This window comes from Elephas maximus, chromosome 18, assembly GCF_024166365.1.
Source record: "Elephas maximus indicus isolate mEleMax1 chromosome 18, mEleMax1 primary haplotype, whole genome shotgun sequence".
Taxonomy (NCBI): domain Eukaryota; kingdom Metazoa; phylum Chordata; class Mammalia; order Proboscidea; family Elephantidae; genus Elephas; species Elephas maximus.
Genome location: NC_064836.1, coordinates 13,309,421 through 13,327,722, shown reverse-complemented (window position 1 = coordinate 13,327,722; position 18,302 = coordinate 13,309,421). Strand labels below are relative to the sequence as shown.

The following is an 18,302-nucleotide window of genomic DNA, read 5'->3' as shown; positions in this document are numbered from 1 at the left end:
AAACAACCAGGCTGGCTGGAAAATAAAAGGCAGCAGCACTGAAAGGGGGACAAAAGGAAACCAGACAATAGGGTGTTGGACAAAAGCAATAAAGCCAAAGGAAGTGTGACAGGCGAACAATGCGGGCCTGTGGGCTTCTGATCCCCGGCCGGGCTCCGCGCCACCTCGTCCCACACCCACCGCTCCGCCGGCCGCGGGCGCGGGCGGGCGGGCCTCCGGGCGCTCCTCGCTCCGGACTTCGGACGTAAAAGATATTGTCTCCTCGGTTCTGTCCCGTCGAGGCTGCCAGCTCCTACCTCAAAGCCCTTCTTCCCAAGGCGGCCCAGGGGCCCCAGCCGCAGCCGCCAGTAGGGAGCCTGGTCGAGCCAGCAGGGACCGGGGTCCTGAGTCCAGCGGCAGAGGAGGTGACCGCCCCTCCGCTCTGTCCAGTACTGTAGTCACTCGCCACATGTGGCTACTGAGCGCTTGAAATGTGGCCAATCGCCGTGGAAATGTGCTTCAAGGGTAAAATACACACCGGATTTCAAGGACTTAGCACGAAAAGCAGAATGTAAAACATCTCTTAATAATTTCCGCTCTCGGTTGCATGTTGAAATTCTAATATTTGGCTACATTGCGTTAAATAAAATGCATTATTAAAATTCATTTCACCTGTTTCTTTCTGCACTTTTTAATGTGTCTGCCTAAAGATTTAAAATTATACGTATGGTTCACATATTTCTACCAGACAGTGTTGCACGAGGACAGCTCCTTCCTTTGGGCTTCTGTGGCTTTCTCTACCCACACTTAACCCCCAGAAGTGCCTCCAGCTGGGCACCGTGCATTATCTTTACACCGGGGAGCCTGCCTCCTGGGTCTCCCAATGGCCTCATCCTGGCTTCCAGCACAGCGCCTGGTAACAAAGAAAATGACTCCTGGTGACCAGCCAAGCCGGTTTGGCGGTGTCAATCTGTCACCAGGGCCTGGTGCCCACCAGATAACCCTGCCAGACCCTGCTGCCCAGACAAGGGCCCTCCCATCCTCACAGGCGTCTGACTCAACTCCGGGCCTGGGCACTGGTCCTGGGCTGGTGGAGAGGCACCAGTCCAGCTGGAGGGGCCTCCCCCAGGAGCCCCGCCCTGGATCTGTACTTGAGGGACGGGGCCCTCGGGCATCTCTTTTGCCCCTGTCCCCTAGCACAGGCCTGCTGGAAATGAGCAGCTCCTCTCCCTGCCCTTTACAGCCTTAAGTGAGCAAGGTCCAGCCTGCCATGGCCCCTTGGATGGGGTTCTTTCTGTGGGGACCAACAGCCCCAGGCTCTGGACCCTGGCATCCTAGCTATCCTCTCCCAGAGCAGCAGCAGCAGGAGCCGCGTGTGATAAACTAAATAAGAAGAGAAAGGGGACCGAGATGGAGGGTAAAGGGTGGCTATGCAGTCCCTGCTGTGCCACTCAGCAGAGGGTCCCTGCACAAGTCACTTCACCTCTGAGGGCTCCTTCTGTAAAATGAGGGGTATTTGGGCAAGTCAACGGAACAGTTTGGAAAACGCACAGGCTTTTGGGTCCAAGAAACCTGTGACTGACTTGTGTGACCTTGGGCAAGTTAATTAACCTATCTGAGCCTCTGTCTCCTCATCTATGTAATGGGCACAATAGCCCATTCCTCACAGGTGTCCATGAGGATTAATACAAGGCGAACATCCAATAAATTGCTGCTGTATGAGGCTGAGGAATTAAGAGCCGTAGATCAGCGCAGCAGACCCTGGCATCCAGGGGGCCCTAGGAGCCTGTGTCCTGGGCTTTAACTTGCCTTCAAGGAGGGCAGGATGACAGGGCTCCCCAGCATCACTATGATAATGACTCACAGTCCAGGGTGGTTTCCCATTGATTGCAGTTTTCCATTTCACAGCCACCCCCTCTTAGCACACCCCAGCCTGAGGCCCCACACAAGGAATGTGGGGTCTTCTTTCTCCTTAGGATCCAGCTTCCTTTGGCTCTAGGGACAAGCTGAGCCCCTAAGTCAGTTGGAGAAGAGAAAACCCTTTGTGTTGCCTTGAGTGGGCTCCCAAGTCTCCTGCCCATTCCACTTTCGTCAGAGGCCCACAGACTGGTGGCTCCTGGTCTCCTGTTCCCAAACATGGACACGTAGGGCCAACACGGATGACCACCATGTGCTTGAACATCTGTGCACCCTTACATTTGCATGTGCCCGTGGCACAGGTAGTGAGCACCTCTGGGCGGGATGCACACACAGGACTCCTTCACACGTGTGCAAACACACTCAGTGGACACAGCCATGGGGTCTAACCCTAACAGGCCTGGAAAGGGGATGCTCGCAGACTGCACAGTGTACTTGGAGACCTGCCCAGGCGTGCCCATCAGGGCTTCACCTGCAAACGGGTGTGGCCTGGGGAAAGGGCCACATGCTCCTGGCAGAGTCATGTAGGTATAAGGGACAGGCTGGGAGAGAAAGAGATGACAGTCTGAGGGAACACAGGAGGGGGTTTACAGGTCTCAGCTCCAAGACAAGGCAGGAAAAGTAGAGAGTCAAGGCCTGGAACCAGACCATCTCATCATCCTCCCTCCAGCCTCCAAACTGAGACTCTCCTAGAGTCAGGTAGTTGAACGAAAAGCCTCTGGGGACAGACCTGGGTAGACAGAATCCCAGCTCTGCCGATTAACTGCTGTGCAATCTTGGGCAAGTGACTTAAACTCTCTGAGCCCTAGTTTCCGCCTCAGTAAAATGTGAATAAGAAACCTAATAGGAAGAGGGGAGCCTTCCTAACACCCCAGAGCCCATCAAATGTGCTTGTTTTACATTCTCATGACACCCTAAACTTGGCCTTCAAAGTACCTATCACGGTTTACAATGATACATGTGGTACAAGCTTAATTTATTTTGACTCACCCAGTAGCCTGAGAAACTTCCCCTTCCGATCCCTCCCCAGGGCACTGTGGAAATATACCTGTTTTTGCTCGTCACTGTAGCCTGAGTCTAGCATAGTAGCTGGAACACAGTAGGTTCTCAATACACATTTGTAGAAAGATAAGACAATATACAGCATAGCAAAAGGGAAAGCTGGATGTGTCATAGGTGATAGCTACTATTACCGTCATTAGTAGCTAGATGCTGCTCTCTGGGGTTTATTTTCCCATCCCTATCGCCCACAGCCCTTATGCTCAGCTGCCTCCTCCTTGGATCTAAGCTCTTCCTATGAGTGACCTAAATCTTCCCAGCAGCAAAGCAAGTCCATTTCCTTTTGTTTTTACCTCCGGACAGATAAGAAATGTCTTCCATGCTTTTTGGGCTTAAAGATCCTGTTGGATCTTAGCAAACTAGAAATAGAATGGACTCCCTTAAACTTAGCAAATATATCTACGTGAAAACCTACAGGAAACGTTATTCTGAGAAATGAAATATGGAAACGTTTCTGCCTGAGAACAGGAATGAAAAAATGCCCATTATTGCCACTTGCAATAAAACATGTACTAGATTTTTTTTAGCCTAAGTAAGCGAATGGGAAGAAGAAATAAAATATGGAAAGTTTGGAAAAAAAAAAAAAAAGGACCTGTTGGAGTCCTCCTTTAAGTCTCGTCTTTTCCAGAAATTAAAAACCCTCAAATTCCTTTGCCCCTTTCTTACAAAGCACGCTCTATGCTTCAGTTACCCATGAGACTTCTCAGGAGGTTCTGAGGTCAGTAACCACAATCTCCCCTTTCTCCAGGTGCCTAGAAGCCAAAGGACCCTCAGGCCACAGGAGGGGCGAGTTCTTGGGCTCCCTCATTCCCACCCCGTCTGATGTCCCGGGTCCTGTTCAGAGGCCACGAACCCACAGGACACCCCCACCCACCTCCTGCTCAGGTGGAGGTGCCCCTGCACATAGCCCAACCTCCTTGTTCCTGCTCCCACTCCCACTCTTTGGGCAGAGTGGCCAGAGCCCACAGGCCAATCTCACTCAGTGAAGACACCGAGTTCCTGAGATATCAAGTTCATATGGCTTGTTTGGGCAGTGTGGCTTTGGGGCTATAGAGTTGGAGGAGCTTCAGCCAATGGGGACCCACAGCAGCATCCCTGCTCCCTCTCTTCAGTGACCAGAGGCCCAGCAGCAGCTCTGCCCGGCCTCCCTCCCTTCTCAGAACTCACCTCACAGGCCCTCTGCCCTCCTTCCTTCTCCTTGGCCTTACCTTACCTGAGCACCTGTAAGAGGCAAAGGCCCCTAAGAGAAGAGGGCTCCAGCCACCTTCACCCTTGATGCCTGGGTATGTCCACAGAGCCCTGGGCCTCTGGGCTGGTGCCCGTAAGGCCCCACACCCCCAAATCCTTCACAGAGGCCAGAGGCTCAGCACACAGACTGTAGGTGCAGTCCTCTCCCATGTCTCCTCCCCCCACCAGCCGTCTCTGGGCATCCGACCCCCACCCACCCACAGGCATGCACACACCTGTGATGTACACACACAGAGCGCTTTTCTACCCAAAACAAATCACTAGCCACTTCCTCTTCTAATCAGGCAGCGGCCCTACTGGATGGGAACCAAAGGAGTTTTCACTCTCAGCCCTTCCTCCCTCTACAACGACAGCCCCCCAAATATCTAGATGCAGATAGAGATAGACACCAGTGCCACAGCAGGGTGGGTGACTCAGACCCAGGGGACAGGAAGACAGCCTGAGTAGAAAGGCAGACCCTCGTCCTCAGGGAGGGCGCAGGCACAGCCAACCATTTGCTGCTGACTCCTGCTCCCAAGCTTGCCCCAAGTGGGCAGCGCCAATGGGACAGAGCCAGGGAAGGAGGTCCACAAAGCAGGGGCGGGGCAGGGCCTGAGTCCCAAGGGAATGCCGCTTCCTCTTAAAGCCCCAGAGAGTTAGGAGCTTCGGGCAGCCCTAAACAATAGCCCAAGGCGTGGGTGCCCAGAACGGTGCCCCGGTGCCACATCCTGCCATTCTTCTCCCAGGCCGCACCCTACCACCCTTCCTGGCTACACCCGATCCTATCTCTGATGTTTACTCAGAGATGGGAGCTGGGCTGGCTGCGGCTTGGAGAAAGCTTCACCGAGAGTTCCCTCACCCTCTCCAGCCTCTGTGTGCCCTGGCAAGTATCAGATCCAGGGCGTGGCCCTGTCTGGTCAAGCCCAGCTCAGGGAGGGCCACGGCCACACCTGTGCTGTTTCTGGGCTGGCCCAGGTTATGTTCACCTGGTGGAACAGCCAACGCTTGGCCGACTGAGGCTCAGTGAACTCCTGAACTCCGGTCTCCTGTCTCCAGCCTGCAAGAAGAGGCACCCACCCCTGCCTCTCCGGCACAGAATCCAGCTCCAGACAGAGGTTCCAGGAGCCGGCTGATCCCCAGCCCAAGGGCATGACGGGCTGAAGTAGCTGTGATGTTCCCATCCACCTTCCCATCTGATTTATAGGCCTCTGAGGCACCTGAGTCTTCTCCCAACTCAAGGGGGACAGTCGAGCTGCTAGAAGGCCGCTGCAGGTTGGGTAGAATTGAGAAGAAGTAAAACAGCATCTGCAGGACTCCCTTTTCTTGGAGGCCTTCCTGAAGGTACCAGAAGCCGGCTCCATGCACTCCCAGGCCTGACCAGCAGCCCACTGGGTTTCCCTGTGGCGAGGTCAAGCCTGTGTCCTGGGCGGGGGGCCGGCATGCGGCCCAAACCGGGCGGTGGGACCGATTGGCCTGGTCGAACCTCCCTTTTTTTAAACATAAACCGGAGGGTGGGGGGAACCAGTTGCCGCTGAGTTGATTCCAACTCCTGGCGACCCCGTGTGTGCAAAGGAGAACCGCTGGCTCCACGGGGTTTTCAAGGCTGTGATTTTTCACAGCAGATGGACAGGACTTTCTTCTGAGGCATCTACGATTGGGTTCAAACCGTCAATCTTCTTGTTACTTGGTTGCAACTACCGTGTGAGGGGCTCTCTATTCATTTCCCCCTTCAACTCTCACAAGAACCCTACGAAGGAGATGAGGAGACCGAGACTCAGGCATATGGAACATCCTCCTAGGGCCTAGCATGGGTGGCAGCACCCAGGCCTCCCTGATGCCCAAGCCCATGTCTTTTCTCCTGATGCCCTGGACACTTTCCCTCTACCTCAGATAACAGGATACTGCCTTCACAGTTTATAGGATTTAAGTTGTCTTCATCTTGAAACCCTGGTGGTGTAGTGGTTAAGGGCTACGGCTGCTAACCAAAAGGTCGGCAGTTCAAATCCTCCAGGGACTCCTTGGAAACTCTATGGGGCAGTTCTACTCTGTCCTGTAGGGTCGCTATGAGTCGGAATCAACTCGATTGCAGTGAGTTTTGCTTGTTTGTTTTCACCTTGACTCATGCTAAGGAAGAATTAGTCCAAAGAAACTAAGGCAGCTTTGAGAACTTAGGGGAAAAACCCAAACTTTGAAAACCTTAGTGTTTTCATGGTGATTCCAATGCCTACTTTGCGATTAGGACACAATGTGTAATCCAAGAATCTGGTGCAGAATGTGTGCCCAGGGAAGGAGGGGCAGAGGAAGAGTAACCTAAAGCAGGAGGGGATCTCTCCCTGCCCCTAGAGCACCTGGGAGCAGCACCTCCCTGATCAAGGTCCCAGGCCTGTCCCAGGCTCTCCTGCCTGAAGGCGGAGTACAGCCGTGAGACCAGCAGTGCTGGAAGGCATCACGGCCTGGCTGAAAGGAAATGGGCTTTGTTGTCAGACAGACAGACAGACAGACCTGTGCTTGAACCCTGGCTCTACCCTGTATACATACTAGCTGTGGGACCATGGGGAAGTTTCAGTTCCCCCCTCTCTAAAATGGAACAAATATTACCTCCCCCATAGGATTATTGCAAGGACTGATGGTGATGATATTTGTAAAAAGCAAAAAATGTTTGCTCCCGGGGCCCTCCCACCTCTGTTGGGAAGCGTCTCCCACCTCTCACGGACAGACAAGCAGAAGACCACAGATGCCTGGCCTCTTCCTTCTCCATGTGCTTCCTGTACGGCTCTCTCTTTGGTGCTGTCTCATCCCACCCCTATTAGGTTGTCTGTTGTCCAGGTGTCAGTAGGTGTCCCCAACTGTCCGGAGCCTCCCCTGAGTCAGGCATGAGACCCTACACGGTGCAGATGGGCTGAAAGGCCCCAAGTTGGCCAAGGAAACCCCACAGACCAGCGCCTCTGCTTATCTGGCTGAGCCACCGTGCCTTCCTGGGCTGATGACACAAAAGCTCTGCAGAACTCACAAGCTCCCTCATTTCCTCTGGAGCCCAAGAGGGTGAAGCATTGTTCTGTTAACCACTGCAGTCCCCTGCCAACTCCGGAGAGGGGAAGGGACAAACAGAAGGAGCGTGAAAGTAGTCCTGCACACCCACAGGCCATGCCTTCTGCCAGTGCTGGCCTGGGCTGGGCAGCACTTGGCTTCAGCTTGATGACAAGTCTAAGGCATGTGGACAAAGCTTTCACGGGGGAAGGTGGGGTGGAGGCTCTGCAGACCTGCGGAGCTGGTTCAAATCCCAGCACCTCTCTTTACTAGCATGGACTAGGCTAACTTATGTAACTCTGTAAGCCTATTTTCTCCTTTATCTAGACAATGGAACTAGTACCCTACACCCAACAATGTGGCTGTGAGGACTGCACAGGATAAATCCAGGTGAGGAGCAGGGCCGGGCACACAGCGGTGCTGAATGAGCGGTATCGTTACCGCCAGCTTTGGAGGGAGAAGGGTAGGGGAATTAGGGGTGGGTTACTCACCCAATTCGTCAGTGCTCTAAGAAGCAGCCCCATCACTCTTGAGGCTTAAAGTCTTTACGGCTCAGATTCTTTATCTGTAAAGTGAGACTAACCATACCCACCTCTCATGGTTGTGGGAGAATGAATAAGTGAGTGTATACAAAATACTTAGCCTAACACCTGGCACAAAGAAACTGGCACTTAGTATTGTCATTGCAGATGAATGAATGAATGTGCTTCCAGGGAACCTTTCTGCCAGCCAGGGCACTCAGCCCCAAGCCAGCATGTGCTCCAAATGCCCAGGAAACAGCACCTTTTTAAAAGCACGTCAAACATCAGCCTCCGTGCAGAATCCATTAGCCCACAGCCCACTCTCAAAGTGGGCACCGCCTCACTGCATCCTGGGGACCCGAGGGCTCGGGAATGTATCTGATTCCTTCCCTAGTCCCTCTCCTTCTTCTGCCTCCATCACCCACTGCAGGGACAGGGGATCTGGGTCAGCAATCAAGATGGGTCGATGATACAAGAAACAAAGAAGCGGCAGTAAATGTCGGTCATCAAGGAAGCCATCAGGCAGGGTTGACAGAGTACAGCCTTGAACCTCAAGGTCGGCACGCAAATAATCAGCAAGAACACTTGGGCCTCATCCTCTCCTTCCCAGGATACACCTTCCTAAGGGTCCACAGAAGATACACCTTGAGAGAAGGTCTGGGGGCTTCCAGAAGTGTACGAGTGTCTGGCTTGTCAGTTTGAGCAGATGATGAAGAGAAAGAAGACCAACAGCAGCATGGAAGTCATAGTAGCCAAGACCCCTGGGCTACACCTGAATGCCACTGGCTTCACCTTTGGCTCCCAGGCAGATCTGCTATCCCCCCATTGTCTCCCCCTCACCTGTCCGCAGAGGTTCTGGGTGGGATGCCACCCATGCCTTGTGTAAGCCTAATCGCCATCATCTCTCCCCAGATGAGCGTGCTCATCGGAAACTCCAATTTAGCAGCTCTTACTCAAGTAGCATTCATTCTTCCAGCGAACAAAGTGTTCCGTTCTTTTTCTCTGCAAAGGCCCCGTTTCCTCTCCCATTATCTCCCCCATCGGCAGCCAGGCCTGCCGCAAAAGCAAGACTTTGTCTTTCTTTTTTTTTTTTTTATTTTCGTGGCCTCCCTTATTTATGAGTAGTTGTTTTTTCCCAGCTTTGGCTCCTTTTCAACAGGGTAGGGAAGCAAGGGGAGGAGAGTGGTATAATAGTCAGTCATTGATTTCATCTAAAATGCTCATCAAACAATGAGGATTCCACCCCGGTTTGCCCTAGACCCCACCTTTCACCACCAGCACCCTTTGGAAGCCAAGGCAGGTCTACCTCAATTAAGAAAAGAGCCAGATCTGCAAAGCGGTGAGACGAGGCATAACCCTGGGGCCCATGATAGTAATAATATTAAAAATCATAAAGGTAACAGTCAAAGTATTTAACGAATGAGTGGTGGGCACTAATCAATCAGATGGGACTCTTGGGCCAATCAGATGAGTTGGCAGATGCCAGCCTGGATTGATAAACAATTGGTCCACTAGCACTCGTGTGCATCAGCTCCAGACCCCCTCTGATTGTAATCAACATTTACCATGTGCCAGGCACTGTTTGAATCACTTCTATGCATATTAATTTATTTAATCCTCACAACATTCACCTGAGATAGGCAGCATTATTACTTCCATTTAACCGATGCAGAAACTGAGGCACAGAGGAGATTTGCACCCAGGCAGTCTAGCGTCAGAATCCACCTCTCAACCAAACAATAGGAATCGAGTAACACATCATGCCAAGCTCCATCTACAGAGGTTAGCTCTTTTAATTCTTCGGACTGCCCTGTGAAACCGTTACCACTGCTATCTCTGTTTTATGGATAGGACACAAAGGCATAAAGAGGCCAAGCAATCGTCCAAGGTCACAGCCTGTGAGTGGTGACCAAGGAACTGGACTCAGACGCCAGCTGTTGAGTCTTCTCTTAAGCACTGCAGTATACCGGCTTCTCTTCCACTTGACTCAATTTCCCAAGAGATAGGGAAAGCCATCTCATACAGCCTGAATTGCCTGCCCTCCAGCCCCCACCTCTGCTGGGCTGGTGCTGCTCCCACAAAGGTTGCCAAGTGAACCAGGCTCTTGGCCCTAGCTTAGTTGTAAGAGAAGTCAAGGGCAAACTTGGAGCAGAAAAAACGCCTAGTTTCACAAGCTACAGGCCAGCCATGCCAGGAGGCCAGGTAAGAGCAGGTGGTAGTTGGTTCAGTGTGGCCCACACCCATCAGTTGCAAAGACAGCGTGATTCGATGCCAGAGGCCAACCACAGTATGTTTCCATGAATGAGGGGCAGCATCCGGAGGGTGCAGGGTGCCTAGCCCCTGAATGCTCTCACAGCTATCACTCTGTTTTCTGGCCATTCTCCCATGCGTACCTCCACACTTTCACTCCTGCTCTGTTAGCTTCACGTTCATCCCTGAATTCTCAATACCTCCCAGCATAGCTGTGCACTTAGCAGACCTTGGAAACACATGTCTATGAATGGCTGCAGTCACTCTTACTTCCTTATCAATTATTTAATTTTTTTTTAACGTAAAAGGAATGTGTGCTCATTGTAGAAACTCTGCAAAATTTAGAACATAAAGAAAACACAAAAATAAAAAATCACCCACTTCCCATCATCATTCCAGAGGTGGCCACTGCTGTCAACCTGACAGATTCCCATCAATCTGCTAGGCATGGTTTGTCTGCTTTTTTCATCATGGAGCTCATAAGCAATCTTGTCTATTACTTTTTCCCCACTTCATAGTGTATCACGGGGAGTTTTCACGTTACTAAAAATTGGAAATTATTAAAAATTCTTCATAAAGCCATTTGTAATGGTTGCATAAGGAGCCCCAATGGTGCAAAGGGTTAAACTCTTGTCTGCTGACCAAAAAGTTAGTGGTTTGAACCCACCCAGAAGCTGTACAAGAGAAAGACCTGGCGATCTGTTTCCACAAAGGAAACCCAGGAGACCCTTATGGGGCAGTTCTACTCTGTCGCACGGGGTTATGAGTTGAAATCGACTTGAAGGCGCCCAACAACAACAATGGTTGTTTATCTTCCACTCTAGGGACACAACCATGACATACTTTACCCAATGCCCCACACAGAGCCGAGATGGTTCAGCTCTGTCAATCTCATAATACTCAAGTCTCCTCCTTCCCCAATATTATCCACCTTCCCGGCACCTCTGCTGGGTCACAGCCATCCTGCCTGTGACAGGTGGGAAGAAAGCGGCCCTGATGGGGATTGAGAGGACAGAGCAAGGTGGCAGAAGGTCTCGCCTGCCTCCTCTGGATGTGCTGAGTAAAATAGCAAAGGGCATATAAGAGGGATGGGTGCTAAGGCCAGGGGTCAAAAAGACTGGCCCAAGGCCTGATTGCTTCTGCAATGGAAAGAGTATGTCTCTGCATTGGTTTCCCTTGAATAAGACGGAGAACACGAGACTGCTAACAAGTCACACTTCCATGGCACCTTTAATCTCGCAGACAGGCAGAGGTGAACCCATAAACAGCCTCACAGACCTGTGACTATGTCAGACCAGACGTCGGAGAGCACAGCAGAGCCACAGAGCGGCTGCCTTTGGAGAACCCCGAGCTTGCAGAGCCCTAATTAATGTCACTAATTGAAGTGTCTAGAAAAGGCCAGGGCCAGACAGTGCCAGACCTGCCCCACCAGCTAGAAGGCCTTCCCCTCAATGCCTTCCTCGCCTCTAGGGCCAATTAAAGGCTTCCACCTGCAACCCAGAGACAAGGTGCACTTAGGATTCCTCAGCTGGGAGTTCAATCAGCAACTCGGCCTTCCTGGAAATCCCTCTCTCAGATGTCCTTCTTAGGGTGATGGTTTCAAGAAAAGCACCAGGCTGACACCCGATTTCCAGAACATGTCTGCCCCCGCCTGGCTGTACAATCTTGGGCAAGGTATTCTACTGCTCCAAGCCTCTCTCAGGGCTTACTCCTAGTGTCCTCCCATCTGGAGAGGACCTGGTGACAAGGGTCCAAAATGGAGCTCTAAATCAGAAGGCCTGTGAGTCAAAGCTAATGGGAGGCTTGCACTAAAAGAGAGTGGCTGGGGTAGCCCCTGGGAAAGAGGAGGAGGGAACTGACCAGCCTTCCCAGTCGGCAAAGAACAATCATCAAAGCACAGAATCCACTTGTAGTCACAGACGCTGCTCCTGTGGGCCGCCCGGATCATCCATTCCTCTTTGGTGAGTGACAGGTTGGCATCCCAGTCCTGTCCAGCCCTAAGATGCATTCAGTGCTTCAACTTTTCTATTACCAATGCCTTAACTGGTAACAAGGAGCCCTGATGGCACAGTGGTTAAGCACTTGGCTGCTATCTGAAAGGTGAGCGGTTCAAACCCACCAGCAGCTCCTGGGGAGAAAGACGTGGCAGTCTGCTTCCGTAAAGATTTCAGCCTCGGAAGCCCTACGGGGCCATTGTACCCTGTTCTACCCTGTCACTATGAGTCAGAATTGACTCAAGGCAGTGGGTTGTTTTTTTTTTTTAAACTGGTAAAAGTCATCCCAGTTTCCACTTGACCAAGATACAGAGAGTGCACGTAGTGCTTCCTGTGTTAGAAGCGGCATACGCTCCTCTGTCGTTAAGAGCATAGGCCATGCTGGTCACAGCCCATCACAAGGGACCCTTAGGGAGTTCCTATGGGGGGCGTGGGGGAAAAAGCCACTGTCCAGAGAGGAAGAGAGATGAACCTCCCTCGGCAGCCCCTCCCTCAGCCCCCACCGGGCCACTAGAGCTTGCTGCTCCGTTTCCCTTCCCCCACAGCCCGCGCCCTTTACTCAGGGGATGGGGGTCAATGATGGGGTCACTGGAGGAGCCCAGCTCAAAACCAGCTCTGTCGCTTAGGAAGAATTTAACCCTCTCCCTCCTGGCTCCTGACTATCCACCCTAGCAGACCTACCTGTGTGGAGGGAAAAAACATGTCAGACGGGATCTAGCCAGGCCCAGGTTAGAATTCAGAGCACACAGTAGCATATGCACTGAACTTTCAGGCAGAAGGGCTGTGGTGTTTGAGCCCTAGCTCGGCCACAAACTCCGTGTGCAGTCCTGGGCATGTCTCTTAACTTCTCCGAGCCTGTTTCCCCACCTGTAAATTGGGAGTCAGGGTACACGCTGAACAGACCACTGGGAGCCTCGGCACGGTTGTTTTCCAAACGTCAATACACTTTACACACCTGATGGTTTCCAAAGCCCCACGCACAGGTAAAGGGCTCACCTTGACCTGAGTGTAGGGCCTGGGACAAACCATCCAACATTCCAGGTCTTGGTTTTCCCATTTGCACATGGAATGAATTATTATTCTTCTCTCAAAGAGAAAATGAGAGGTGAGGGAAGGTGCTAAGGCCTTTGATACTGTGGAGACAAAAGATGCCAGCCCGATTTCCATCTTCGGCTTGCAGCCCAAATCAGGGTCACAGAGTGAAGCTCCTCAGCCTCAAGCTAATAACAGGACCTGCCATTTATTGAGCGATCACAACAAGCTGAGCACGTCACGGATATTTTCTGCAGTGACAAAACCCATTTTATAGACGAGGAAACTGAAGCTAAAGGGTGAAATTTGACTTAAGGTTTGCTTCACTCCAAGTTCTAAAACACACCATAGGGATCTCTGAGAAGGAGCAATTTACTTCCCAATGACACTCCAAACCCCAAGCAACCCTCTCTGTCCTGGGGACTGGGGGCTGAGAGAACAGCCAGCCACCACCATGGTCAAGCGGCCAAAGGGAGAGCCAGCCCCCACACCACACCACCTTCCCTTCCAGCCAGACTCCTGCAGGCAAGGTCCCTGAGCACCCAAAGTCCAAAGGTTAGTGAAAGGCTGTTTACCTACTAAAAGTCAGCAGTAGTTGGGTTTGTGAACGTGGTGGTTTCACGTCTCAAAGCAATCCTGACTAGATGTGAATGTCACTGGTTATACAAAAAATAGAGCTTACTTGGTACAGAACTGTCCCCCTTAGCATCCAGTTTAGGGTGGAGAGGAGGAAAGACAAGGCTCTTACGCCTGGCAGTAGCCCACTTGCATCTAGTCTGGGAGAAACATTCTTCCTTTCTCTGGGCTACTCCCTAGGGCTGGGTCCACGTGTGGGGGGCACACCTCAGCCTCCTCTATCGCCTGGCCCTACCCTTTCTCCAAGCTCTTGGAACACTTGCGGCAGCAGCTGTCACCCTCACTTATTTCGGAGTGAGCAGGTCACCCCAATGACTGAATGCCAGCTAACGCCTGTGTCAGATTCCCGCTGGGCAGATGTTGTCGTAAACCCTTTTTCATGTAATCCTTTTTATTGGATCCTCTCAACATGTTGTGAGAGGCTGAGGGAGGTGTCATAGCAGACAAGGTCTGTCCCTTGCCCAGATCCTACAGAGGCCATACTCATAGTTCCAGGGAGGGGCTGCCCACCACATCCAGACAGGCCCTGGGAGAGCTGCCCTCAGTGAGGCCTGGCGGTTCCCTGCTCCCCACCTCAGCACAACCCTCAACAGTAACAACCACAATGGCAACGATATTAATACCAGCTCCCACTTACTGGAACCTTCTATCCTCCAGGCCCAGTACTAAGTGTTGTAATACATACATGTCACTTCACAGAATCCTTTTACCCTCGTGAGGTAGACATTATTATTCCCCCACTTTACAGGTGAGAGACCTGACCTAGCATCGAAGAAAATTCTAGTATTAGCCAGAAGTCACCCAGCTCGGAAGCAGCAGAGGCAGGACTCAAACCCCGGTCAGTCTGACTCCACCCTGAGTCCAGTCTCCCAGCCCAAGGCTATGGAGAAAATTCCTCCAGCCATCCTGGCACCCAGGCCAACTCTGCTGAAAGGAGCTTTGTTCCCACAGTGCAGCTGTGTTTCCCTGAACCTGTCCCACCTCACAGGCTGATGGGAGCGTCCCTGAGGGCAGGGTCTAGCCTGGTCTCCAGCCCTCACCCGGTGCCTTTTGCCACGTAATGACGGCTTGGTACAGCTTATCCATTCCCTGAGTATCTCATTTGTTAAAAAAGAAATCAAACCAGTGCCCTTTAAAAGGACTTCTAGCGATGAATGCTCCTGATGGGAAGCCTATATTCTTGCATCTCCCGGGAAGATGGGCCACACCTGAGCACCCACGGAGCCAAAGCTGTGGGTCAGGCAGCATGGGCTGGGGTGGACAGAGAAAAGGAACATCCCCGGGGTTGCTAGATCAGCCCCCACACTCGAGGAGCCCGCTAGCCCTGGCAGGGAAGGGAAAGCTCTCCCAATTACCAGGCAGTTTCAGCACGATTTGAAGGCAGCAAAAATGTCTTTGAACTGAAAGGAAAAGAACAGGGTTCTGTTGGAGTGTTTCACAGGGCAATGAGACGCCTCTGCCTAAGTCAGTGAGCCATCTATTCTGAAAATTCTCTGAGACGTTCTCAGTTCCCCATTGTCAACAAAATCCTGGCTCCCCAGTCTGCATTCAAGGCACTTTCCAGCCTCAGTGGTCTGGGCCTCACTTTGCAATCTAAGCTAACACCATCCCTTACGTGAGGGGACTCCAGAAACCGACCCAGCAGGGTTATCGTTGTTCCTTACTGAGCCTGGCACAGCCTGGCACAGGGGTGTCCTACAAACACAGGGAGTTGCCAGGTCCAGACTGTGAGCTCAATACACACTTTTCCAGCTTACACATGATGAGTCCAACCTCAGAGTTCATCCTTCCCTGAATCCCTGGCAAGAGCCTTGAGTTCATTGGGGAGGAGGATGTCAACCAAGGGAACGGGGGACAAGTAAGCAGCCTCAGGATTAGGGCCATCAGTTGTATGTGGAGGGCAATAATAAAATAATGGTCCAAATCTTACAGCTGGAAAACAGGCCCATTCTCACCACCTAACACCCTTCTCCCTCACTGCCCAACATACATACACATTTTCTGCCCTAGCACTTCCCAGAGTCCCACAAAAGCCGACTCTTCTTCTCCTGCCAGTGAATCTGCCTCTCAGCAACCACCCAGCAACAGCGAGCTCAAAGCCATGGTTGGGTGTAAGGAATCAACCCCTTACTTTGGGGAGTGCTTCGCTCTCCCCAAAGTAGCCTGGGCTCCCTACAGAGGCCTAGCCATGGGCAGAGCTCCAGTGGTACAGGTGCCAACGTCCTCTGACCTGGAAAAGGTCCCCCAGTGCTCCTGCCCTTTGGCACCATGGCCCTCGGGGGAATGCTGACCCCTTGACAAGAGGCTGATGTAGCTACTTGTAGTCAAAGAGCTGGAGGAGAACGAGGGGAAAACACAAATGAGACAGACTTACATGAAGCGTGGATGGAGGAAGGGGATTTGCCTCCTGGAACAGGGGCTGGTGATGAGCCCGGGGAAGTGTGGAGGCCAGCCTGGTGGAGAGGGCATCATGTGTGCTGCTCCCGCCCTCTCCATTCTCTCCCAGGACCCCCACACAGCAACCTGCGCACACACAGCCAGGCAAGCGCCTATCTGCTGCCCTGATCTCACAGCTGTGGAGCTAAAAATTCCACCAGCTCAGCACTTTTGCAGAAAGGGGGTTGTTTTTCTTATGCACCGTTCTTTCCACAGGGGTGGTCATCTCATCCGCCCCCTATTCCACGGTCCTCTCACACAGCTGCTCTCCGTTTCTTTAAGGGGCCTTCCCAGGCCCTGCCATCTGGGGAAACTCTACCATTTTGTCCTGAGCATCACTGCTCTGGCCCCATTTCACAGACAGAATTCGAAGCCCAAGGCCCAGGGGCCAGTGTGGGAGGGGAGCCACCTCGCCCTGCTCTGCTGGAGCCATTTGGGTCTATGTGGGGATGCCACGCCATCCAGAGGGACTCCCTGCACAGGGCTGGGTTCAAGCCGGCCCCTTACTAAGAAAACACCTAGCACACGCCATGACGCTGGCCACCCGTCCTTTCCTATACGGCCTCTTGCCATGTCCCCCGAGAATCTTCCCCCAACACTAGAGAACAGAATGTGCTCAGCTAAGGAGACCCAGATGAATAAATTGCTAATAACAGACTCGCCATCTGAAAAACAAAAGACTAGAAGGCTGGCCCTTCCCTTCTGTTCCTCTCATCCGCAACACTATTTCCTGCAAGCCCAAGAAGAGAAGCCATAATCACAGAGGGGGAAACCCATCCCTCCCACCCCCAGGGCCACAGAGCTCCCTTCTCCCCACCAGCCCTTTGCTTCCTGGGCGTAAGAGCCAGGCCCCAAGGAACTCATGCGTGGTATATCTTTGTTCTCCAAAGCTCCTGTCTCTCCCTTCACTTTACCCTCACATTTACTGAGCACGTGCTAAGTACCAGGCACTGTGAAAATGCATGAAGCATCTGGGTCCCTGTTCATAGGTGAGGAGGTTGCCCTTGGGCCAGGCTGGGTAAGTTGGGCCTGTGTTTTCCTGCTAAAGAGCAGTGGAGGCAGCAGTGGTGGTGGGGGGGCTGGTCCAGCCCTCTGCACTAATACCAAGGAAGCAGGATCAATGGCAGGGACAACCCCAAGCTGACTGCCTGTGAGACGGGTCAAGGGGGCAATGGGATGGGAGTGAGGAGGCCCAGACAAGAGCACAGAGCCAGAAGCGGCCACCTTTGAGAAGAACAATAGTAAAAGGTAAACCTGGGGATAGGTTATAAAATTGTGTTCAGTGTATCGGTTATATGCAAATTGCGTATGTAAATATGTACATGGCTCCTGGAAAAATCCAAGGGTCACTGCTGCTCTTTCTGCCTCTCCCTGTTACTGGGTCAGTTCCCAGAGCTAACAGGAAGCTGTATGACCCCAGCCCCAACTCCCAGCAAACCCCCTTGGCACCAAATCCTCTCCTTAGCCTCACCTTACCTCAAGGTTCCCTAGTGGCTGCCCGAGAAGTGTGACTGCAGGGGAGGAAGAGAAAATGGGGCTGTGCCCACTCAGGGCACAGCCGAGGTACCAGATGAGGGAAAAGACGAGGAGAGCAGGGTCCTCTGCCAAGGCAAACACCTGTGCAATGATGCCACTCAGGTCTGCTCTCAGGATGGGCTCCCGTACCTGTTAGAAGACCCAGAGGGCTGCAGACAGTCCTCGATGCCCCTAAACCCTTCCTACCACCAGCTCCTCAAAGCCAAGGGCAAGATGCCAGGGCAAGAGGCTAGGGGACTGCACAGCAACATCCCAAAGCGGGCTTTCACTTGTTCTGCTCCAGGGTTGAAAGGCCACGTGGACCAGCTCCATTCCCTGCAGATGCACAGCTGGGAACACAGACCAGCATGGGTCTCGGAGCCCTACCACTTAGACAAGTCCACATCTCTGAATCTCATTTTCCTTATCTGCAAAATCGGAGAATTTTATACCCTCTCTACCACCCATCTGTCAGTTTGTCGCACTGTTGTGGCTTGCATGTTGCTGTGATGCTGGAGGCTATGCTACCAGTATTTCAAATACCAGCAGGGTCACCCATAGTGCACAGGTTTCAGCAGGACTTTCAGACTGAGAAAGACTAGGAAGAAAGGGCTAGCAGTCTACTTCTAAAAATCAGCCAATGAAAGGCTTATGGATCACATCAGAACACTGTCCAACTCCCTTGCTTTGGACACATTATCAAGAGGGA

At 52.4% G+C, this 18,302-nt stretch overlaps 1 protein-coding gene across 6 annotated transcripts in view; it reads right to left on the bottom strand.

The window, feature by feature from the left end:
• The window catches only part of SOX13 (SRY-box transcription factor 13), a 54,675-nt gene that overhangs the window by 22,414 nt on the left and 13,959 nt on the right, over positions 1-18,302 (bottom strand). The window lies entirely within an intron of this gene.